Raw genomic sequence first — 27,379 nt, 5'->3', positions numbered from 1 at the left:
CAGTCAAAACCTGTACAATCATTGTACTTGAACATGCACAACAGAAACAGTATTTTTCTATTTTCGTATCTCATGCCACTGTCGGGAATGTTTACAGTATTGCTGACTGTCCGTTGCTATCAACTTTATGTTTTTGACTTCTGAAAAAATGATAAATGATATGGCTTTGAAACTTCTCAGAACATTCGATAGTTGAAGGATTTCAGGTGCTTCATTTCTTGACGATATCTTTATTTAGATATTTTTAGCAGCCCTCAAAGTTTGATTTTTCCCTGGTGTCCATTGGCAACCAAGTTTGAATTTCTGGTGTCCAACTGGGAAATTTAGTAGCCAAGTAAAAAATTGTCATATTTGCTTATTTCATAAAGATACTTATATCAGTTTTCTAATTTTGAAGAATACTTTCAATTTAAGTTACAGACTGCTTGTTATTTTACGACTGGAAATAACACCAATAGCCGTTGAGCAACAGGCCATTGGCCTATTATCTCTTACCGTGATGACAATCATTTATAGTGGACAATCATGGAATTTTTTTTTATTTTTAATCAATGGAACAATTTGTTGATGCTGTCAGCACGTAGGTGGTTTGAAGCTGTTAACGCACCGTGCAAAGTTGTGCAAAGTGATTGCAAAGTTGTGCAAAGTGATTGCAAATTTGGTAGATGTATTTGTTTATATGACATAAGTTGTTCACATACAGAAACACGCAGTTTTAAAGTCGACAAATTTTATAAAAGCCAGTTGAGAGCAGCCGATAGATGTGCACATGAGCTGACTGTAAAATGTTAGAAAACAGAGTGCAAAGTTGGAACAAACGAAGAAATGTTGGCGGCGCTGCTTGTATATTTATCCTAAGTCATTGTCATGAAAACCATGCAGTTACATTTCGAAAACATTAAGTAAATGTTCCGAGAATGCCACATATATTAGCAGATTATCGCAACAGTCAAACGAAAAATCGACAACAAACTACTTACAAAGTTGTGAAAAGCGATTGCAAAGTTGGTAGTTTCATTCGGGATTGTTACCTGTTATATCATATTAACAAATCCCATAGTTAAAAGTTCGAAAATGTGAATAAATATTTCGTAAATTGTTGTTAAATTACCGTAGTCTCACTCCAAATATATAGAGGAATAGGTCAATACTAAAAGGTACTTGTGCAAGCGATATCAATTTTAAAACATCCAAAAACGTGAAATAGCCGCCAATTTGGCTTAATTTCATATAAACGATGCAGCTGTGTGGTTAGGTGACCGACAAATGTTTAAAGTAAAGCACATTTGAGCGTGTTTAGTAATTGCATGGGAGAAAACAAACTGTTGATTTTTTTCATCACACACATGAAAAATATATAAAGCAACGTTCCTGCATTTTTTTTTCTTAATGTGATGTCAATCATTTATAGTGGAAAATCGTGGAATTTTTTAAAATTTTTAATCAATCGAAAGTTTTCAAATGCCTTCTAATTTTCAAGAACAAGTTGATTATTTTAAGTTGTTAATGTACCATGCAATTTTGTTCAAAGTGATTGCAAGTTATTGCAAAGTTATTGCAAAGTTTGTAGATGTATTTGTATATATGACCCAAGTCATTGTCGTGACAACCTCGCATTTAAATTGATTGTTGCGTTAACAGTGAAGTTCCGGATCTGTCATGGCTTCCATTTATACGTTAATATCGTGTCGACATCCCGTATTACATTATTACCTCATTCATGCACAATCCAGCCCCTCCGTAATAAATAATCCCCATAGTAATTGATTCAAACAATGCGCTTAAAGACGATTTTTTTAACCCTAACTGTTTTATAATGAATGAAAATACTTACAATATCAGCGCCATCCAATGATTTGTTTATTGATTTGTGGCGACATATTGTTTTATTACCATTTTTGTGCCCTTGTTAATGGATACCTCGCGCAATTGTGTGTTTGATTTTAATTTTCTAACGTTCAAGAAACATGTGGTTTCCGAGATATAAATCTCTACATGTATCCGAAGGTATAGGCAAATCCACTTTACTGGTGCTACCAGCGATTGAAGTGGACGCGATCCTGACAGCTTCACATGACACACAAGTGAAATATTGACGATGTTATTCACATTGTCGTAGTCACCGAATTTTCTGAATATTTCCGTAATTAAACTTTCAAAATTTTGCATTTCTGTATGCAAACTTTTTCTAAATTCGGCTGGCAGCACGATGTGTTTACCTACTTACATACTGACGACATTGTATTGGAGGGTGGCGTCAGTTGTGGGGTCATACTGTATTTATTTCATTTCACATGACCAGCATTTCCTCAAAGCTTAGCGTACTAGATAAATAAGTGATGACAATTAATGTTACCATGGGCTACACATTCATTTTAGTTTGTTTCCAGGTAGACCATCATCTTCTCAAGAAAAAGAAAACATTTCTGTCATTAAAATTTGAATAATTGGAAAGATCTAGAACTAACGCCATATGCATTAATCGGTCATATTTTACTCAACAAGCCAACTATATATTTTTTGATTTTGTGTTATTTTAATGTTTTAAACCATTTCCAGCTGTTAACATTCATAGGTTCGGCGCATCTGAATAAAACAGCACAAAAACAATGATTATGTTCCTGGAAATGTTGTACAGCGTGCACGGCAGCGTAGAGTTCATGGCTACGATATATGAACACAGCTACCAGAATTTAGGGCGAGCGTGGTTGCCAAAGAAAAAAAAAGGAAGTTTTGGTTGAAATACACTATTTGCATTTCATTTTAACGAGAATAGTTTTTGTTTAACTATATATAATTTATTATTTTACTAGATGGGCAATGAGTATGGGTTATATTCAGAGAATGTTAAGTCAAGTTATACTACTTTCTGTCTCGTCTCCATTGTTCTAACTATGTTTCTTACTTTCGTTAGCAGACAATTTCAACCTAATTAATTATGCATTCCTGTTAACGGTACTCTTTTATCAATGGATTAACAAGCCGGGACTGTTAATAATGAATGGGTAAATTTAAATATTCATGAACACAACAGGAGTGGAAAGCTGATTAACATAACTGGTGGCCACTGAATGAAAACAAAGAACAAGGTGGTATTTTCATTTAATTATTTAAATTCGCAATGACGAGTATACGATAGATTTTAAAAACGTATTTTAAGTTTCATATTTCCTTTTACAAAATTCACGGACACTTGGGAAGAATCGGTTATGACAGTTCGATTTTTTGGGGTGGTGGATATGTCGTTTTCGCTTATTTCGCCGTTTTTGGTTTGGGTGGCTGCAATGCGTCTGGCACCGCTTCCGTCTGCTCGTCGCTCGTCCGCTTGTAGCTTCTAATTGCTAGACTGCAGTGACCCGTTCTTTCTGCTATTAGCTGCTCGTCGAAATTTTGCCGGAACAGCGTGGTTGTCTGTGTAACCTGTTTAATTAATATAAAATACAAGTTATTGTACTTTCATATTAATACATTGTAACAGTCCACCTCATAGCAATTTAAAATACCAATATATTGTTATAGTACGTGTAATCGTTCAGCTTATTTAAAACACGCCAAAGCCGTTTGCATTAAATCTTTATCGCGTGAAATGAATCCGACATATCGTGACAGTGAATATAATATTTCAATGATATTCCACCAAACAGTTTGCATGAAAAAATGGAGTTAACGATTAGTGATTATTTTCGACATAAAGTTATGACTATTTCTCGTCAGCGGGGAAATCGAACATTCAAAAATCGAACATGCAAATTCTAATACGTACCTTTCCTGAATGCCCAATATGATAACCTTTTATCCCAGCGAGATTAGTCATCTGCTTACTGTATCCCTGCAATGTATGAACACCAAGCTTTTGTGCAGAGAACTTTATTTCGCCATTCTTTGACTTCAGTTGTCTTCTATAGAATGGCTCGCTGTTTGGGATATATGACAGATATGTCCGAAACAGGTTTACAACACAGCGCGAGTTTTTTGGTTGGGCGTAGTGTTTAATACTCTTAAATTTTTTCACTGGTTTGCGGTAGAATTCTCCCTGGTCAGTTTTCGATGGTTTTACCTGGAATACCATGTACTCCCCCATATCGTCGCTGTGCATGGTGAGTTGGTCTACGTTAGTGTTGAATGTTCATTAGCGGCACGCAGTCCAAATATTTTACACATGTAAAAGTAGGTTGCATAACTCAAGCCTAATGCGGTATTTGTACCAAACGCGTTGCCCATAGCTTTTCTTCATCATTTAGCGCAAATGGCTTGGCTTGTTTTTTTCGGATACCAATACCAGAGTGAGATAGTGTCTTAATGACACCATCCAGCGTATTTCTGAAACTTAAGAAGTCGTGGTTGCCCTGGTCCATAAAATATAGGTCAGGGAGGTTACAATCATCGCGCAGATAGCGGTAAATGGCACATAACATTTGTCTTAATGAGTCTGGCGGATACTGGTGGCCATCTTGACTCTAATTTTCATCCAATTGATACACTTTTTCATCAGATTTATAATACTCAACTTTAACATTACGTTGCTCTTTCCACTCATTCCATGTTTTGACGCCCCATTTTGTAGTGCTGCGAGTTGTCTTGGGTATGCGTGACTGCTGGCATTCGGTGACTTTGTTTGCTGTCAACTGGAGGCAAAAAACGGAATTCTTTCTGAATATCGCTCAGTTTAAAGTCTTCGGCGTCGTCCACATCAATTTGGGACAACCAGTTTTCCAACGGGAAATAGCTGCGCGCCTCGGACTTTTACCAGACCGAGGCTCCAAAACGAGTCGCTATTTCCCGTTAATCTACGAGGAGGGGTAGTATAACTATCAGATAATACAGCAAAAGAATATAGCAGTGTGAGCAAAAAGTTAATTTTATATTTGTTAAGACAGCAAAGATGGGTGGCAGCACTGTTGCAAGCATTCTCTACAGATATGGATTTAAGAATAATCTGACTGCTGCGCTCCCTAAACCGCCATCTGATGTATTTCTCCGAATTCAGAAGTCTTAGCTACAACCTATGTACGAAGCCATAATATAATTACACTTCGAACCACAGTGTAAACTGTAATTACAGCGTACTAAATAATTTTACTCCACATGGCTTGCTCATCAGCATTGTCCGTTTCCAATGGTGTCAGTTTGAATCATATTTCTATTACTTGAACCTATATGTTCACTACGGTCTCCAAAACAACAGCAATTCATTCAAAACATTTCCTTAGAAGACTAAATCTATGTTGATGTGAAACATAATATTGCCCCACTCACTGTTGTCAAACGAGAAAGTAGACATGGCATGTAAGTAGAACAGATCTTTTTTAAATTTATGACAAAGGACAGATGTAGATGCATTTGTCAGGAACAAACCTAATTATTGTCGATTGTTAATGACATAATTTTCATTTGAATTAGGAGAAATGTTAGTCATGCCAAATATAAAGTATTGTGGACCAACATCATATGTGGTAATTGAGAGTGAATAATTGGCTGGTCTAGTATCAACAGAAATTAGATGTATTACATGAATCTCCCAAAATCGAAACATATGGTAGTCAAGAAAATCCAACTCACATTTGAACGTATACCCATCTAAGTAAACTACTTTACTTTCTTCGTGCATACTTTAATGCATACTTGTAATAACATCATATCATTTCACTTAGATTGGTATACGTTCAAATGTGAGTTGGATCTTTCTTGATTAACGTCATTACGTGTGTTGTATCATTGTCTCTTTCTGGTGAATTTGAAGCAATTTGAATACGTGAATATCATCCATTCACTAATTTTACAAAAAAAAGTAAGTTATTCAAAACAAATAATAACGTGTCCTATAAAACATACCAATATTTAGTTGTGACGCATCCACAGTTTATGTAATATTGTATTATGAATTGTGGATGGAGTTTAGTTAAAACCTACCTTACCAAGGTGACACAAATTCAGTGAAACACTGTAGTGTAATAGCATATTAGACTATCACTATAATTTCAAGTAGTTGATGAAAATAAAATAATTCACTGATGTATCAACCTTCCTATTAATTTCATCTTTGGTAGAAAGAGACAACATTGTATCTTGCTGCAGCAATTTTACAAAGAGTTGGCGCAACATAAGGCAGCTGCAAAATAGACGTTTATTAAAAAAATAGTTGTTTGCTAGCGCATCCTAATACCGGAATTTAATTGTAAACCCAACGATTATCCGAGATGAACTTAAACGTATTTCAAGTGCATACTTTTAATTAAAATGCATTCAACAGGATGACAATAAAGCTTCTGCATTAATTCGTTTTGCTATATAACCTGTTGTTCTGGTGTTAATTTAAAGATGGCTTCTACAAGATATAATAAATAGTATTAAAACATTCATTTTGTGTGATTTGCATAATCCGATTCAAATCCCTTGGATTGATGTTCACTGTTATCTGATTGACTTGTCAGACCTGACACAGCTGTATCCAGGGTAGAGCCACGGCCGCGTTTTCAGCTCATTGTTCTCATGAACTGGGGTCACTTTGAATACCTGGCTATAAGAAAGTACACATGAATAATTACAGATGCCGTATGGAGTTGCTAATTAAATTAGGCTGTGTGTACATCTCAGCAGACATTTCTACATTGTGTAGTACCACCTGACAGTTGGATAATACTACATTGTCAAACTAACGTAATCATCTCAAGCACAGTAAGAAATGGTATTGCTTGCATCTGAAGCCCGGTTACATTAAGGAGTGATGTTCGTGACTAGAACGCTAATCACATGATCTGACAGGGTGGTATCGTGCGGTTGCTGAATTTAACACAAAACACCATACATGTTAAGTAGGGTAGTATTTTGAGAGTCATTGAGCCATTGGTGAAGAGAGAAGTGAGGAAAATTTGGAAAAAAAAACTACTGTTAGAAAGAAAGCAGTTTCGAGAGTATCTACTTAGTGGAGTATAACAGATCTGTTGAGAAAGAAAATGTGGCAGCATCGCCGATACAATTTTTTACGAATTTTATGTTTTGTACTAATTTGGTCAAATACAGGCGATAAACCCTCTATTATGCTCTCCAAAGAGGGCTATCAATTTTGGAAAGGAATGGGGCAGGCAAAAAGGTTGAAACATATATCAAATCCGGTATCATTGAACCGCGTTTTGGTCTTTGTGCGTCACCAATAATTTTAGTGAAAAAGATGTGATGAGATCTGTTCTATGTTGTTTGTAGACAACTGAATGATTAAATGTTGACGATGCTTACCAAACCCCTTATATATATGATTTCTTGTCTTAAGCTTGCTAGTTTTCAATTTTAAAAACTGGGTTCAGATAGATAAAGTTGTAGGTTTTGTTACCCATGAATGTATATAGGTGGTGAATGCATTAAGTTTTATTAGGCACTTTCTATGTCTGAGCAGGTTATGGAGCATGTGATGACTGACTTACAGTGGGTGTACCGTTATATTTAGATGGTATTATTGTTTACAGTAAAGATGTAAGTGAAGAATTGGAAAAGTTCAGTTCCAGTCTAATGTATTTTGGTTAAAGAGAATGAAGTGGTCCCTTAGTTTCTTAGTGCACACTTAGTATTATTGTCATCATGTACCGAGTTCCGCTGTGCCATTGTAAAAATAAATCAAGATAACTTGAGGAAATCAGAATGAAAAACCGTGTCTGATGTTTGCTCTGTTTTATCATATACCCAGCATAAAAGGGTGAATATAAGCAGGACACTGAAACATGTGAAGCCGAAAAGGCTGCGCAAATCATGGATGAATAGGAAAAAGTGATACTGTGCGACAGCAGGTATTATTGTAGTAGAAGAAATTTTGTGAATTCCATGAGATACTACAGGCGGTACCAATATGAAGGAATCTTTACGATCAGCTGATCAAGTTTCTGGAGGGACAGCTATCTAGGTGTAACAACGTCCATTGGGAATATGATTTAGTTTTAGGTAGAACAAAGACCAGGAACAATCTCCTGGAATACTGATGAGTTATTAAGGAAACCATGTGGACAATGTGGTTTACAGTGAAACATAGACACTGATACAATAGCACGACATTTCCGAATACTCCGACACACATGGCGGACACAGACAGAGAATTAAGAGAAACAACGATAGTTGGCAAATATGAGAATGGGTTGCTCACATCTCACTAGCAGATGGTACCCTCGGGTGTGGAGACAGTGTAGAGGCTCGTGCACAGGTGATATCCTGAAATAGAACAACGACCCAATCTGTGTCCCGGACTGTCCGTGTATGGAACAATGTGAAAGTGAAAAGAAAGCAGGCTAGACCAAGGAGACTTAATAAGCTAAAAATGCAAGTCCATATAGAGTTATGAGATGGGTTGGTCCCGTCAATTATAGAATCGAAATAGATGATAAAAATATTATAATCAGAAAATTGAGGCACAAATGAGGGATGATTATTTCAGTGAATGTACTGAATACATTGTAAAGCGTGTAAATACATTGTAAAGCGTGGTTGGGGTAGGTATTGTAATCATCATATGTTATAAACCCAAGCATATATTCTGTAAATGTGATTGTAAGACTTCCAAGAAATTATCATGTTATTGGGTGTCGATTGGTTGATTTTTTTTATATTTTAATGGCTTCCATTTTTGCAAATTGTTAAGTTTCCATGACGATCTACAGTACTTGGAGACTGTGGTCTGGGATGGAGAGCCATTGTATAATCAAAACTATACCCTTAAATTCGGGGTTCCTTCGAGGACAGACGTACAAAACAAATATTGCATACATTTCTTAACCTATTGTTCTTAGTTGACGCTAAAAAGACCCACACAATGTACCAAGAAATATATACAGAAACTGTGTGGGTAAACACCAATATAGATATTCTTATGATAACAATGGGATGTGTCGCCTTTGGAGTGCAAGGTATCTGACATGCGACCTGATTAAATGTGCATACTTATATACTTTAGCAAAAGCACTGATTGGACGGATTCTACTAGTGGGTGAATAGAACATGTGAATTGATTAAATCGCCAAATGAATAAAGATTGGTTGTCGCCACTGATTGGTGATACCGTACATATAGCATTTGGCCTGATTAAACAGGCATGTGTATATGGATTGGTAGATACTACTGATTAGATAGTGCCTATCAGGATATGCACATGATATAAACGAAATACACGGAAGCCGCTGATTGGTTGATTTGTGCAACACATAGCATGACGTTAAATATGGCAATTTTTCTTACATTTGTGTCACATATTGTGTGGAACCATGTCCATGGAAAGATGTGTGTTATGTGCTTGGCGAACTGCCGATATCCATGTGTCTGTTTGCAGCTTTGAAGGCATTGAATGACCACGATTTCGCAGGTAATTTTGTCGGTAACAGTTCACATCTATGTGAATCATGAGAGAGATAAATCTTTGAAAAACAGAAAAACAACTATAACATCATGTGAAAAAAATCTTTATAATTTAACATTATATTACGCTGTCAGCCAACGTAGTTATCATTTTGTTTGTTTCGTGTTTCTTTATATTTTATTTATGTGTATTTGTGCATATTAAATTATTATGTAATTACATCCGTTTATGAACTGAACTATGAAATAATCTCCTGTGAGCCACCCTATTGATTGTGCATGAAGTAACTACACACGAGTGTAAAAGTATGTGTTTACGTTTTTATATTTTGGAACCTTTTGACATCTCTAATCTAGGTAGAAACCCCAAATCGGGGTTAGTTTAAAAAAACGTGTCAATCATTTGTTAAGAAGAAAAATGTGCGGAAATTTTATGGGCGATGGCTAAATGGAATAGAAGGCCAGTCTGACTTATACACACAATGTCGACAATATCTTACAGATACATGAATTTTAAGAGTAATACACACCCATTGATTTAACATTAGAGTCTGAAGAGCCTGGGAAAGGGATAATAACAAATTATGAAATAAAAGTGAGAAGTACATTAAAAAGCAGAGTCACATTACAGAACATCGTCAATATTCTAAAAGCAAAGCGGGTAATTTTGTGAGTTTTTTTGATGCCATGAAAATTATTGGACGCTCCTCGTGGTGGCAGCAAAGTTGGCAAGGCCATTTCATAATACTTAAAAAGCTGTCAGAGGTGAAAATGTATTCAAGCCGGCTGGCGATTGAAGATAGTTTGCTAGAAAACTACAGATGGTAACCGATTGAACAAAACCTGGAAGTGCTTACAAAATGGAAGTACAGCGCAATTCTTTTAGAGCGAAATATGGAACTCCTCTTCAGATTCAGAAAAATAATATAACGGCTATTCTCGAAGGTAAATTAAAAATAACCCTAAAAATTTGTTATTTATGTTGAAAATATCTACTTTAAAAAATAACAACTCAAAGAGAGACGTTTTAGTCTTTTAAATTGCATATGTATAATGAATACAAGCATTACATGAAGTTGAACCAGATCATACTCTTTCTACGTTAGCAAGTGACATTACTGTTATCAATGACATTACAGTTCCCGAACAGAACGCAGTATTCACATCATTACACTAAGAAAAGCTGGATAATGCAGGAACAAAATTAAGCCATATATAAACGAGAGATTTGGATGGCGAAACAAGGCATTGGAAGAAAGAAACACACCTAATTAAATACCAGTGGATGATGGTGAAATACTCTATCCTGTTTTCTGAACAGAAGAGTGAATGCAGCATGACATAATAAATGAAGAGATGATTATGGAGGGGACAAAATTCTATATATTTTTGTGCACAGAAATTACTGTTAAATTGGGCTCACCACGTGTACGTATGAAACTCAAAAGACAGGCCTATTTTTGTTTTATTTATTTCATATCGGGGTTGTTAAAAACAAACCTCAATTTTTTCTCAAAGCTGTGCCAATGCGAAAACATGTATGAAACTACACACCTTTCGCTAGTATGTTCGAAAACTATGATCACCACATAACACATTTAATTTTAGATAGGAGAGTAATTCAAGTTGTTTTAACTATTTTTAATTATTAAATTATAAACATACTGTTTACGGTTTACCTATTGTTAAATTATCACATTAGATAATATAAAGTAATTGAAAATGTAATTTTTAAACAACAACTATATGTATTTAAATATTTCATCACTGACGAAATAAAACCAAAGTGCGTATGGGTTAGTACAAATCAGATGGAAAATTTCTGGCAATTTGTATTCTAGAGGGAGGTCCAGACCTCAAGAGGGCGCTATACTGACTGCATGACGTGAAAAGGCATGAGATACTGACACTAAACTAGTTGACCAATCAAAATTTAGAAAGTTCAAATATGGGTCAATAAGAAATATGATATTCGGAGGTAACGGGCAATAACAAAATGGACTCTTTTTGTACTATTCAATGTCATGAGATTTGTGACATATGCAGATAACAGTGATGATACAATTAAATGTCGAGAAAGGGTTAAGTTTAAGTTTATTCCAAGATCACTGGAAAGGTAGTGGAGCAACCGTTGGACATTTCTCATTGTACATTTTATTAATTGTTGACTTCCCGTGAAATTGTAAGTCAATGCCTCTGAACCTGCCACATGCATTTCTGATGGGACTTCGATTGTTTGAGTATTGTATATAGGTCATCTCATCACAAGTGTAATTTTTTTTCTATGCTGTCAAAAGAAGTTCGAAATTTCACACAATCTATGAATATATAAACAATTGTATCTCAAACTACTTACAAAGTGTAGCTACAGTGCTAAGCCGTAGTGTAATTTTTTTCTACTAAACAGGAAATATGTTTATGTTGATGCCGTATGTCCCCTACTAATTTGAAATTTGCAATATCGCACATCTCGGCTGAACTCTTTCAGACAGCTAATACGTAATTCTGATCATCCTTTTGTCGCCATTTTGAAAAATCGAAAAAGGAAAGGAAAATTAATATTTACATAACGAAAATTAAAAGGTAATCTATATGATTTAGATATAAATATGACTAAAACAATTATGTGTAATAATAATATAAACGAACTACTGGTACAACGAATTTATATGCAGAAGAAAATAAATTTGTTGCTTTTTTTTGCAGAGAAATGGGAGGTAATCGAGGAATTTAACAAAGCAAATAATGTTTCATTTCATATTTAAATTTGTTTCTGTTGTTGATGTTTTGAGGGAGTCTGGATGTGAATTCCAGTGTTTTACTGCAGCAAATTTAAAATTATGTTGTGAAACAGTAAGTTGAGCAACAGGAATTGACAAGTTACCGCTAGACACTGAACTTGTGGGATAGCAATTTGGGTAATCATTAACATACATACTGAGACTATGTGCATATATGTTGTGCTTAAGGTCGAAAATAAATAGGCAGGTTTGTAACTTACAAAGTTTGTGAATATCAAGTATGCGTAATTGGATAAAAAGAGGAGCAGAATGTGCTTTAAAGTGCGAGAAGGTGATAAGGCGCACAACTGTTTTTTGTAAGAGCAGAACTGGTTCAAGAAGTGTTGGGTATGTGTTTCCCCAGATTTCAATACAGTACATTAAGTGTGGGAGAATAAGTGTGTTGTAAAGTAGGATGAGAATTGATCTGGGAACATAGTGACGAATGCGAGATATAATGCCCACTTTGGGACTAATGGTTTTCACAATTTTTCAATATGAGAATTCCAATTTAGGCATGGGTCAATGGTTAGTCACGCCCTCTATCAACGTATCATTGATTGCGAGCTGTCCCTCCACTTTTACTTTTCTTTCCGGGTTTTCAGGATCATATAGTTTGTTTTTTCTACATTAATTGTTAATTTATCAGCATTGCACCACTGTTCAACATTTTCAAAATCATTATTAATATTAGAAAGATCAATAGAGTTAGTTTGCAGGAATTTAAATAAATCTGTGTCATCCGCAAAGAGGCGGAAATTAAAAGCATCAGTAGAGTGGTTAATATCATTTATGTAGAGAAGAAAAAGTAAAGGCCCTAATATTGATCCCTGGGTATTGAATCTGTCTGGATGTGGATGCAGTTCCGTCAATGTTTACTGTTTGGTTTCTATTAGTTAGGTAGCTTCGGAACCACGAAGTACTTTAATTGATGACTCTGTATCTTGGGTGTAGAATATGTGGCTCGATCGTTTTATCAGAAAACAAATATTATGTGTGATTTATAAGATTTCACGAAAATCTTAGATTTTCGCCAAACGGTCAATAATTTGGGCCATTTGTTTTTCATATTTTGTTACATAGCATGTATGTTAAAATAAATTTGAATTAAAAAATGTGAAAACAAATGTACTTAAGGCATGTTGCTGCATGTAAATGTCTGTTTTGATAGGTTTATATCCAATGTTTTTACCAGGAATGTTGTATTTAATTTACATATTGCAGATAGCGCTCAATAATTCAATCATTACAAAATTGCTATGATTCAGTTGGTTCTGGCACGAACGTCATAACGATTTGAACAAATTAATGGTTGTGGGTTGCAACATTAGATTAACAAAAAGAGGAATGACATAGTTTAGCTTTTGTTGTATGGTGTTTACAATATAAATGCAGGATATCAAACATAATTATACACATTACACAGATATAATAAATAATCTGTACAATAGTAATCATATTTACCAAAATCGATTTGCACGGTTCCAGTAAACCAGCCATATGTTGCCTTCTCTACGTGCGTGATTGTTGGAGGAAAAGCTGTATCTGACCTCAGCTAAATTGAACCCTACCTGGGACAGTAACTGACTCTATTGAATGTCCCCAAGGATGACGAAAACGAACCCTGTTAGTAAAATCTGGTCAGACAATTGCGTGCAAACTCTAACACATCATTAGTGTGAACATGTTGGATCTGGCCTACCTCAGAATATCATGCAATGCCAATCCTTAAATATTTTAAAGCATGCGCTATTAAAGCTTGTGCATGTGCTAAAGAGCTATGTATTTTGTGTCTGAAGCAATGAAATGCGATATGAAAAAACCTAACCATACGCCGGATCTTTCTACCCAAAATGGTATCCATTGTAAACTTGCAAAATTGACGGCCTGTTTGATTATTTATGAATAACCTACAAGAAAGCCAACTATTGTGAAATATACATACGAAACAATACCGTATTCCAAATATCCAAAGGCGAATGTAATGTCGTTGTCTTTGACAGACACTCAATACTACGATGCTGGTTCCGGAGAACAGAGCCCTGTAGCGCTACCCATGTACACCGTGTCCCAAAAGTTCGTTCACCTAATTGTTCAGGCGTTTACCCCCATTATTCTCACACCAGACACCACCTGGTCAGCTAGCTGGCGTTTGGTTGTTCATCTGGTTCATATGTGTGGGCTGATTGCATAAAATGTTCAGAATATATCAGTATATCTCACTGGCTTGAGAGATACCCACATGACCACACCCTGCCTGGGCAAAGTCAAATCTGGACATCACAGACTTTCTGAGTCCCAGCTCTATGCCCGAGCCGTTGCCCGTCATATTGTGGGTAGAACTTATGATCAGGTTGCCACATCCTTGGGGAGGACTGTACGATGGGTTTTGAAGTTGACGAAAAAGGCTCTAAAAGCACTGTTCATCGGTATTTGAAGAAAATTGGTTGGAGGGCACGAGATCCAAAAAGGGGAAAGTCTTTTGCAAGGAAGTATGCCAGTTTGACTCCAGAGAACGGGATGTTCTTAAACGAATGCCCCCTGTATTTGTTTCAGTCAAAATGACCGGCTCTACACTGCTAGTCGTAAGAAAGTGCCTCCTTGTGAGCAGGTGTACTTGAGTGCCCACACCGTGGTGTCGATGCCCTGTTCCATCCGGGCTGTCTGAGCTTCACATAGTGACACATGTGACTACAGTAAACGCTCAATACTATCTGCAGGTATAATAGAACAGACACTGGTACCAATCTAGAGCAGAAAGAAGAGGAGTGGTCTTGTCACCGACCAGAAGATGTACAAACGACGCTCGGACATGGTGTTCATGCAGGATGGTGCATTTGCTCATACCGCCCGTGTGAGCCAGGGGTGGTGTTTTAGGAAACTTCCTGGCTTTCTTCGTAAAGAGGAATGCCCCCAACTCACCAGACTTGCATCCAATTGAGAACTGTTGGTGGATACTGAATTTCAGAATCTTCAGCAGGCGACCACCTATGTCAGTTAGATGCAAAGGCAGTAAAGGAATGAGAGAAAATTGAGCCCTCGGTTCTCAAGGACTCTATGCCTGGCGGCTCGAATATGTTATTAAGGTGTGAAGGGGTACAGTGGATATTAAATTATGAGATTATATCAGCATGTATTTGTTTTATAATCAACGTGGACGAAGTTTAGTGACACTGTGTATATCCGTGTATTTTCTAACTAGAAGGGGTACAATTGGAAAACAATATGAAAAGCCATCAAATTACTAGCATGCAAATATTAATGCTGGAGAGAGCCCCCTCGAAACGGAACTGATTATGAATGACAACTTATCAAAATATCACAGTAACATAAATTGGAGAAGCCCGTACTTCACAATCAGTTATCCCTTTCAGAAAAAAAAAGTTACGGATTTACATTGGTTAACTCAGAGAATATGAAGACAATGCACAATACGTTGGGAGAAATAGCCCGATATATATACTACGGAATAAATAATATAAATGATAATCAAATTGCTGTATCATGGTTTGACCAAACACAGTTGTTGCCACTTATATAAGCAATCAATAACGAAGTGCTCTTGCTTTGGCACAGACATTTTGGGAATAAGTGTAGCTTTATGAATAAATAACAATGATTATGAATACACACATACTTTGTATATAGGCTGATTCATCAGTAATAACAATGTACCAGTGTTCAAAGAGAGACAAAAATTATCGCATATTATGATGTATGATTCAATGGTAAATATAATAAATAAAGTATATTTGTTATATTTGATACTTAAAACTCGGTCGTTTCTCTTTACGTTCGCCTGTAAAAAAACGGCAATTTGTCTTTCCACTATCAGATTGCGTAATCGTCCTACAGTTTGACGTTGCAATAAACAATTTTGTTTAATACAATTTAATGAGAAACTGTGATGATTACAAAAACATGCTTATTTGGTCATGAAAACATACTAACTGGATCTATAGTCTAATTGCCTGATGGGGGTTGCTGTGCTATCCCTAACGTTATGATATATATATATGTTCTCTGGGCTTTCGTGAAACAGAGTACACAGCTATTGCGTGAACGTGCCATATCAGAGACCCGGAGGTACACATTATGTTTAGCAGTTGGTGAATGTGGAATGTTGTCAACCATATCCTATTCAAACTCCAGAGGCATTGATGTTAATCCATAGCCTTCCACATCATTCCTGGGAAGTGTGCATGCTTCCTGTGATATTCAAGTGTGTCATCTGTAGGTGGAGTGATTTGTTTTTCATTATGTCAACTTGTAGAGGTGAACAACTTCTATTTAAACTCATTCAACTGTACAGACGACAGAAGAATATTTGGCTTGCTTCCATGACATTATCATTTAACACAGTGGGGATACTAAAGTCTTACAATCCAAGGTTATCAAGTTAGAGTGCAAAGAGTTTACGTTTACTGACTGTAAAAATAAAGATCATATTATATGATATAATCATATTATGTAACAGCATTTAGTGGCAAACAAAGAGAGAGACAAACCAGTGTTTCCGCTACCGTTCGCCAAATCGCCAAGTGGCGAAAAACAAATCAGAATGGCTAATAAAAAGTTTCTCCAATTCGTCATTTGGCGAATTTATCAGGGTACGCTTGACAGCTTCGTAGAAGGACAAGTAAAACCACCTCCTTAAAAAAGACAAGTCTGAGGCTGATCACGAAGTTGAAATAAATGTCAAAACGGATGATAAACCGAGGAAAAATCAAGGTCTTGAAAGTACCAAGAAAATGGAAAGTTGTGTCAACCATGGAGCTAAAAAAGATAGCTCCATGCGTCAACCGAGGTGTGCGTGGTGACTGGGTTAAATCATATCCATGTCTAGAACTTGATTTTTTGTAAAGAAACAAGTAAACGAAATATCTTCACTAATGGATGTGATAAACTGAAACTTGACAATGTGAAGAAACATGCATCGACAAGGAATCATAAACAGCAATGCAAGATAAATTTCCATTCACGGGATATGAAACATGCAATGAAAAATGCGTTTTCCGAAGCGGAGTCTGCTGTATTGGCAGACCTACCCAGTGTGTACTGGTACGCCAAGAAAAATATCACCAATGTAAAATTGACTTGTATGCATCTATTACAGACTATTATGTAATACTAATGTTCACTTTTATTACTTGAACATGTTAATAAATGTTAGTTACATCACAAAGTTGTGTGTTTCATATAAACATTATATTTCATGCTTAAATTTTATTCCCCTCTGGGGTCCCACTTTTTTTCATAGTTAACTCAATTTTATGTGTGTGTAAAACCCTGGTTTTCATTTGTCAGCTTCTATGTGACAGAAACTGGCTATAGAAAATTATTTTTGGTTAATGTTTTGGAGGTTGCAATAGCCACTTGGCTATTATTCTCATACTTCTAGGGGAAACACTGCAAGCAGCTAATTAATGTCTATTATTTTACCATTGAATTTGTTCAATATAAATGTTCATTGTGGTTACCCCTTCCTTGCAGTTAAAAAGGAAATGTGTCTGTAACACCAGCAACAACTTGGATATGTTTCTATCTTCTGGAACCTGAAGTAACAAATATATGATAAGTCGTACAGTTGAATGTTAGCTGCATTATTCGTGACAATATTTCTGCATCATCGCTGGAGTTCATAAACCTTAATTGAAAACTCAATGTAGCGATCAATTACAACAATAATATCATGTTCTCTCTCGGCAGTATGACAAAAAATCATACGTTTAGGTTAATCATCGCATTTTGGTCAATAAAGTCTGTGTAAATCGTGTCTGTTGATTAAGTGAAAATGCTCAACTTTTTTACTAACTGCTGTGTGCCCCTTTCTCAAAGCTCATACTCATTGAATAATGAATAATGCCAGCTCATACTACATGCTTCCTGTCAAAGACTCGTTTTTGACTAATTACTAGCATGTGAGAAAACAGTTTATCCATTTCGCATAGTATGTTTTTACCTATTTTGACACGTTTTTAGCAACTCTTTTGTCACCACATATTTTCGAATAGGTTTGTATATTTCACCAGATAATTTTTATTTAAATGCACTTGACATTCTTTCACCAATAATCACTACATTATAAATATTAAATTCTTTTGATGCACTACACCCATTAGCAATTTTGACAAGTTGATCACTTTCTGGTTTCAGTGGATCAATATATCATTCTAGTAATACAATATAGATGCAATATCCAGTTTGCCTCTCTTTCTGAAAGAGTTGAATGGTCATAACGGGACTATTAAGCAATCAACCTAGAAGCGTCCTGTCTAGGCTGTTCTAGCTTCACTGATAATTAATTCCAACTCTTCAACTGTCTTTTCTTCTCAAAGGGTCATGTTACCACCATTCTATAATCAATCAGTGCTTGTGACCAAACTGTTTTCTTTAGCATGCTGCTGACTCCGATACTTGCAGCATACAGTATATATATTATCCCTGTTGCTTTCATAATTTCCAAGTACAACCATCAAATTACATAAGCATGTGGTGCCTTTCCTCAATAACTAACTGTTTCCATCATCCAGGTTATGTCGTTTTGATCTCAATAGCAAGCTTTGAATGTTGCATGTCATCTACTAAATACAGTATAGTTCATCACATGTTACTCCACGGATTTTTCACAGAAAATGTATCAGATTTTGCCAACAGATGCTAACCACAGAAAATCACGTCCTAGAGCCAAGAATGTAACTGTTACAGTAGATAGTCCATTAAGGTTTAAGTAGTAATCTGGTTTTCAGGCTTAGTATTAAAATTGACTCGCCAATCGGTTTCAGTTACTTCCACTGTTAAAGATTGTTGAGTGAATTCCATGTCTATTACATGAGTCTTCCATCTGATATATACATGCAGGTCATAATTATCACACCAAACCCTGCAATACATCGCCCTTGACACCAGTTTGGTAATCGCAGATAAAGTAGGACTGGTATTTGCAATTCTTTTGGAATATATAAAATGGCTAAAATCATAATCATCTAGTTTCGGCATCCCATTAATTTTACATTGCAATTGTTGACAGTAGAAGGTCATTTTCGTCATCTTCAACTTTTACTTTTTGTAAAACAGCATATGTGGCATAAAATGCTGGCACATCCTATTATTTTCATGATAACTAATACATCACCATAATGCTTTCCCTTATTAGCTGTCTACGAGAAATGTTACTTGTCTTCTGGTTGCCCTTATATTCAAAGAAATATTTTGTGAAAAAAACCTATTCTGTGCAATACACAATACGCAATATCCGTCGAGTATAATTTAGTGAATTCTCTTATATAATATGCTGGTAGTGTCTATACCATCAGAATGGATGGAAGAAAGAATTGAAACCATTATTGAATGTTAATGCATCTCGGCCATACACACGTGATAAATGGACAAAAAAGAATGAAATATAAACTTCTGAAGCCAGCAAATGTTGACTCAAACTTCCACTGTATAGCTTGTTGGAAGTCACAAGATTAGTAGTTAAGATACACTATATATAGAATTGAATAATTACGACGTCACAATAGAATCCGCGAATGAATTTGCATGAATTATGACGTCACAATGCAAGTGTGAGCATGAATTATCATAAATTACCGTGAAAGGTAATGACGTCACAATGGAATTAATTTTGTATAAATTAAATATTTTTTTTTAAATTGAATAAATTAAATTAAATTTACATAATACATACACGCACACACACACAAGAACATTCACGTTGCATACGTTAATAACAAACACGATGTTTTTTCGCACTAACCAAGTTTTTTTACATAAAACAAGTAAAATTGATGAAACAGTTACATAGAGTATCCATCCACTTCAGTATATCAACATGGTGGTCGTAAAGACGATATAAGGTGTATTTACAACATACTAAAATTTGCACCCGTGTGTAAGAAATTCAATATTTTTTTTTTGGAATTTTATTACAGTGATATAAAAATGATGTTGTAGTGTTCGTTTTTCTGACCAACAACTTAGACTGTTTATTACTTTTCTAAAACTTAACCAATTACAAAGCAGTTAAAGGTGTCTAAGGCGGTGGCCTTCACACATTCAACTTACACATCAAACTAAGTACTGAACACGTCAAATTGGAACAACGAAATTTGGCTACAGTTTATATGCCTGCTGAAGATATGAATGTTGACAAGGTGATGGATGTTCAGAGTGGACAGGATTCTACAATTCTACCAAGATATTTCCATCGAGGAAAACATCACCATCTGTTGAAATGCCCAATGGGAAACACTCTATGCAAACCGTCCAAGCTAAAGAACTTTTTGGGGGAATGCCGGAGTTGAACAGGGTTCATGTGGCATAGAAGAGATTAAAACATTCCAGAGCGTGTTACCAGATTTCAGAATACACATATTGTCGCACGATCACTTGGCTCTACCAGTTTTGTGGGCAATGGCACAGAAGATTACAAGGACATTTATCTCTTTCTGGAAAACGAACACTACAACATCATCAAAATTATGACCTGGGAAAGGCGTACTTTTGCACGAGGTGTGTCAAGTCTTATCATAAGCATTACGATCACGTGTTTTCGACTGGCTGTTTGAGTTGTGGATTTCAACGGGACTGCTTTACACGATGGAAAAAGTACGGAGGTTGTCACAGATTTTTCAAGATTGAAAAATACTTCGAACAACATCAAAAGTCGGTTAACGGGGAAAAACTCTCCCAGTCAGTTCAATGTTGCAAAAAAGGTCACAAACTCCTCAAATATCGTAATGGGTCTCACAAATGTAACAATGTTTACGGCAAAAACTGCAAGTCTTTTTCAGATGTACGACCATCTGTGTTGCATTAAACCACTCGCTGAAGGAAAAATAACAAATAATCTGATGAGATATCATCAGAATATCTAGAAGGTTGTTAACTCACACAGTTTTAGTGTATATATTTTGTTACATCGTTCTGGTCTTTTTAGCGTCAACTAAGTACAATAGGTTCGAGAATGTATGCAAATATGCTTTGTACGTCTGCCCACCTAAGAACTTAAAGGTATAGTAAGGTATATAGATATAGTTTTATACAATGATTCAGCATCTCAGAACAGTACTGTAGATCGTTTACTGTAACAGATTATTGACACGACCCGTCTGCTAAGCTAAGTTTAGCTAGTTCACACCGATAATACAATATATAAGTTTATAGAAGTCTTATAATCCCAAGCATATTAACTATATGGGTATGGTAGCATATAATGATTATAACACCTACCTCAGCCATTATTTAACATTTATTACAGTGTATTCTGTACATTTACTCAAATAATCATTCCCATTTGTGCCTATATTATCTTAAAGCGGGAGGGTCGTCACCTGCGCACGAGCGGGAATTGAGTCCCAAGCGACGATAACACACGCTAAAAATGTAAAAGCTCATGGGTAGTCCATTGTTTATAAACAATTGCACGCTATGGCCATCTGTCACATGCACAGGTGACGACTCCCCCGCTTCAATACAACTTTAATAATAACTTTAATTTGCCATCATTTTCGATTCTATATTTCACGGTTCCAACCCGTCACATAAATTTATATGGATCTGCCACTGAATTTTCAACTTTTCATTAGGAATTTGGTATATCTGGTCATCTTCTGTGGGTCTCCTAGCTCCTTTGCATATCTCACTATGTCTGGTCAGTTTTTCATATCATTTTCATTTCATATGTACTTTCTAAACAATGCCTCACATCTATCACATTGCAGAGCATCCGGAGGCAGTGTCAAAGTCAACACCCTATGTCTCATAGCTCCATACACTTTTTATTTCACGTTCATTTTAATGAGCCGCAATAAGACTCTCAATCGCAATTGAAGTGATATTCAGATTTGCCAACTATCCCGGTTTACTCTTAATTCCGGATTCATTTTTTAGGCTCGCCATGTGTATGGGAATATCCCGTAATTCCATGCTATATTCTTTGGCTCTGGAAATCACAGTGTCTGTGTTTTCCTGTAAACCACATTGTCCACATGTTTTCAATCAAAAAAAACCATGATCATTCAAGTAGATTGTCAGTGGTCTTGTTCTACTATTCTGATTTCTAGGTACAGGAATGCTCACAAGCAGAACACAAATTATTGTACTCAACATCTACTTGTTGCCTCTCCAAACTTGTATGTACACATACCTGAAACATTTGTAAGTGGTTAATGTTTTGATTGAATATCATTATTATTCTCTGCAATAATCAAATATTTGCTGGGATCACCATTTTCGATTACACTTATATATGCATAAAGACATACACTATATTTATATTCAGACTTCCTTCTTGGGCGTACCAGTTTAGATTGGTAGAGTTTGTTCAGCCCTTTATCATATGATGTTTCCCAATGATTAAATAATCAGATTCTGTACATTATAGTGTCCAGCATTCTTCTTTCTACTATTCTGGTTGCTCTTAATTCCGGTTCATTTTCACCTGGATAGATGTTCCACCTGAAACTTATTACTGATTACCGAATTAGAGCTGGATAACAGCTTTAATTTTCTCATAAGTATCTCATGAAATTCACAAAATTGCTTCTACTACAGTAATACCTGCTGTTACACACTATCAATTTTTCCTCTTCATACATGATTTATGTAAGACAGCTACTCAAATTTCACTTGTTTCTGTGTCCTACATATATTAATATTTTTCGCCTGTGAATATGATAAAACGGGGCTCACACCAGATACAGCTTTACATTCTGTATCCCTGTCAAACATATCTATCTTTGCAACGGCGCAGCGGAACTAGGTACATGGTGACACTGATACTAACTGCGCCCTCAGAAACCACTCCATCCTTTGGAACTGAACTTTTTCTACATCTGTTCATCTACATCTTTACTGTAAACAATACCACCATCTAAATACAAGTACGCCAACTGTAATTCAGCTATTATATGCTTCATAAGGTGCTCGGACATAGGAAGAACATGACATAAATCTCCCAACTAAATACCGCCATTGATGCATTTGAACCCACTTTCTAAAATTGAAAACCAGGAAGCTCCATACATGGAATAGTCTATACTGGCGATTTGGCCATCATCATCAGCATCATCATCATCTTTATTATTTAATCATTCAGTTTTCTATAACCAACACAGAACAGATCTCATCACATCTTTTTTTAGTAGAACTATTGGCGACGCACAAGGACCATACTATAACACCCTATGTGGTTAGCGATCTAGCCCCCACCATCACTCCTTACTGCAATCGGGCCTCTGTCATCAAGCAACACCATTCCTTACTATGTGTCTGGGATGATTCCTTTAGTTTGACATGGTACTACCATCTCACAATGAAGTGAAACATCAATCGCTTTTGTTAGCATCACTCTGGAACAAAATATTCAACGTTTTACTATCACAAACTGGGTCTAATTCATTAAGGAGTGTCGACTGCAATGTACCACATACCTTAATATAACAACTCATTACTAAGCACTGCATTTGTAATTATCCATGTGTACTTTTATATAAGCCCGATCTTCAAAGAAATGTCTTTTTACCCCAGTTCATCAGAACAATGAGCTAAAAAGCCTGCCGTGGCTCGACCGTGGAGGTCTGAAAAGTCAATACCTGCTAAGTTTAGCAAACAGCAGTGAATATCAATACAAGGGATTTGAATCGGATTAAGGGAATCTCACAAAATTTATATTTTAATACTATTTAATATATCTTGTAGAAACCATCTTTAAATTAACACCAGGACAACAGCTTATATGTCAAAACGAATTTATGCAGTAACTTTATTGCCATTCTAATGAATGCATTTTAATTAAAATTATGCACTTGAAATACGAAATGCATCTCGGATAATCGTTGTGTTTACAATTAAAATACAGTATTAGGATGCGCTACCAAACAACTATTTTTTTAATTAAATGTGTATTTTGCAGCTGCCTTATGTTTTGTTGCCACTGCTACTCTGTGGAAAATTGCTACAGCTAGATACAATGTTATCTTTTTGTAGGAAGGTTGATACGTAACATAAGTGAAGTCACTGAAGTCTTGAACTACTTGAAATTTTAGTGACAGTCTAGTATGCTATTACACTACAGTGTTTCACTTATTTTGTGTCATCTTGGTAAGGTGGATTTTAACTAAACTCCATCCAAAATTCATAATATAAATATTACATGAACTATGTATAGTGTCACAACTGACTATCGGTGTGTTTTATAGTGCACGTTATTATTTGTTTGAATAACGTATTACATTAATGTTTTTTTTTTAATATTACTGAATGAATGATATTCACGTATTTAAATTGCTTGTCTATGAAATAATAAATAATAGAGCAAAATTTGGTGGTACTCTCACCTGATGGAAAGACAGGAACTATAAGTTTAGGGACATACTGACCTTGAACAAACAATGCGACAACAAAGGTTATGACATTTGAACATACACCGATCTAAAGCCAAAGCCAAAGTGTTGGAAAAATTTGAAATTTGACTAGGACTAGGAACTGATACAATGAGAAGATACGAAATTTGACAGTTTGCGTTAAAATAATAAATTCCAGATAAAAAAAAGTCCGTCCAGAGTTGGAACCCATGGGACGAAATCTGTTCATTTTTTATGTGAAATATTAATTTATTCAAAATCGTGGGAGGAGCATGGACATAGTGTACATAATGTTTTGACTCGTTTAAAGAAGGCAGGATTAACTGCAAGACCTTCAAGGTGATTCTTTGGTTTTACAAATTTAAGGTGTATTGGTCACCAGGTCGGTGACAGTATTTTGCAAGTATTGCCAGATAAGTAGAAGCCATACAGTAGAGTCAGTAAGGTCATTTTTAGGCATGGCTGGATATTATCGCAATTTTGTTTAAAATTTTGTTACAATAGCATCAGCCAGGAAAGGTAGTCTGGGAAGATAACCAGGAATGTGCCTTAAATCACTTGAAAGTAAACAACCAATTTTAAGGTTGCATAATTATATACTATGAGTTTTGTTTTGAGGTGCAATCAGGAGTTAGGCTTGGAGCTTGCTTATTGCAGCAATATGCGAAAGAAAATTTTCCAGTGGCATATTCTAGTCGTAAATTACTAGCCACATAGAAGTCTTATTCTATAATTGAAAAAGAGTGTTTGGCTGTGATTTGGGTATTGCATATTTTCCACCAATATTCATATGGTAAAGATTTTATTTTGCAAACTGATCACCAGCCATTAATTTATTGAAACTATGCACGAGAAGTAAACAGTAGGTTAATGCTTAAGGCCTTATATTTGCTGAATATTGGACTGAAAATTGTCCATGTTCAGTCTTGATGATGGGCAATGTCAGTATCTTTATTCTATGTTTTTTTTTTCATATTACCTCAACACTGCAAATAAAAGTGTGCATCGAGTCATGGGAACAACCAGTGTGCATTGCCGTGTGATAACTGTCAAAAAGGTAATTGACATGTTATACTTGGTTATTACTCCGGAAGGACAATTGGAATCTACCAGATGTGCTTGTGATTTAGAGAGATGATCAAATCAAACCAGTGGTTTCCTGCCGGTAACCGCGGAGCTCCTCGTAGTGGATCGTACTGAAAAAATAAAAAGTGTGCTTCGCCGACAAAACGGAACTATACGTGTATGCAAAATGGACATTAAAAGCACGTGATTGCATGTGCTCCATTACATTATGGCTACTCTGACTAAGTTGCTAAGCCTACGTTTTGTAGAAAAACGTAATTTTATTTTAAAATTCAAGCATTTATCAGATATCATGGTGACAAATACATCACCTAGGCAGATTGGTTTAGCATCATTCGTATTATGTAGAATGTCTGAATGAATTAATGGATGGGCATGTGCTTATTCTTATTTTTCATGTTAACTGGCGTTGATATTCTACTTTTTCGGGAGATATTTGCATGTGTGTTTTAACTGTATTTGTATTGTTCACATAACAATAACATTGCTAAACCTATGACAGGTAAATGTCTTCATTGCATAATCATCATATGGATTATCATAATTACAATCTGACAGCCGATAAAAGAACAAAGTGTTGCAAATATTTCATTGGAAACACAACACTAAAAGTCAAAAGTATTGACCATATCCTATAATATGGCTAACCAATAGTTTGCTGTATTTTTATTATAGTACGTAATGAACATACACGAGAAAATTGATAAACAATTAACAGAAAAATGGATTCTTAAAATAGTCTGTATGAGAGATTTTGTAATTGAGTCTCTGAAGTCAACATTTTATAATCCATTACCTCAATAATATCAGTACACACGGATTGAATACATTTCGCTTTTTGATAGACAAGTACATTACTCCAGCAGTGGCTGATGAGTTACGACTTCTCTTTAAACGTTCTACATTTTGTTCCTCGTGTTTTGTGTTTTCTTCTATCCAGGATGTCACTTCATATGGTGTATCCATGTGCAAGAATTTATGTATATCTTCAGCTATGGTGATTGGATCGGATGCAAGGTCCTCGTATCTAACAATTTTATAACGATCTTGTAACCATGTAGACATGTTTTAAGCATATAATACCATGTTAAATACCTGTTTACAATCATGTGCAACAAATCGACAGATTGCATTGATTCTCAATTATTTCTCGCCGCCGAACGTCGCAGAAGCCTTTACATGTTCTGGAGCAAGCAATTCCTCTTGGATCACGGATGAGGTGAATAATCTTCAAATCAATTTTCTCTTCCAATACCAATGGTTTTAACACCTCTAGTGATTGTAAACGTAATACTTTCATTGTTATGTACTTATAATTCCCACAACCTTGCACAAACTCTGACAATACAGTGCTTTGGCAGCTGCAACCACGATGACACACATTTTTGAAACAATTGCTTCTCGATTTCGTAGTGAACAGTTTTTTATCATATCAAAGTAGTAATCTGGAAACCTACAGTTATTTTAAAGTTGACGTGGCTTTGATACTGGAATTTTACGTTGTGTGTCAAACAATGGTTTCAAAAAGTAACACATATCTGGATTCTGGTTAAAAAGTTCATCTTGTAACTGGCGATCAACATCACCGCAGGCGATGGTCGACTCGGCGGCACGTTATACATAGTTTTAGAAACTTGTTGTTTATATCGCCCATATGACGCTGCATGTCTATTATACATGCGAGCTATTGCAATTAATGATATCAATGGTAATATTAGCAGTGGTATGGCAATATGTCGCACTTTTCTCATCGCTGTCACTGAGAAGGAGTATCCAAATTCAAACAAATACTTTTAAAATGTCCCACATGCA

The 27,379-nt window shown here is 35.7% G+C and overlaps 1 pseudogene; it reads right to left on the bottom strand.

Moving 5' to 3' along the window:
• Positions 1-3,252: 3,252 nt before the first annotated feature.
• On the bottom strand, positions 3,253-26,632 carry LOC144356271 (uncharacterized; annotated as a pseudogene).
• Between the last annotated feature and the right edge of the window lie 747 nt (positions 26,633-27,379).

This window comes from Saccoglossus kowalevskii, chromosome 4 (genome assembly GCF_978046115.1).
Source record: "Saccoglossus kowalevskii chromosome 4, keSacKowa6.1, whole genome shotgun sequence".
In the NCBI taxonomy this organism is placed as follows: domain Eukaryota; kingdom Metazoa; phylum Hemichordata; class Enteropneusta; family Harrimaniidae; genus Saccoglossus; species Saccoglossus kowalevskii.
Note: the sequence above shows the minus strand (reverse complement) of the source record. Positions and strands in the feature narration are given on the sequence as shown.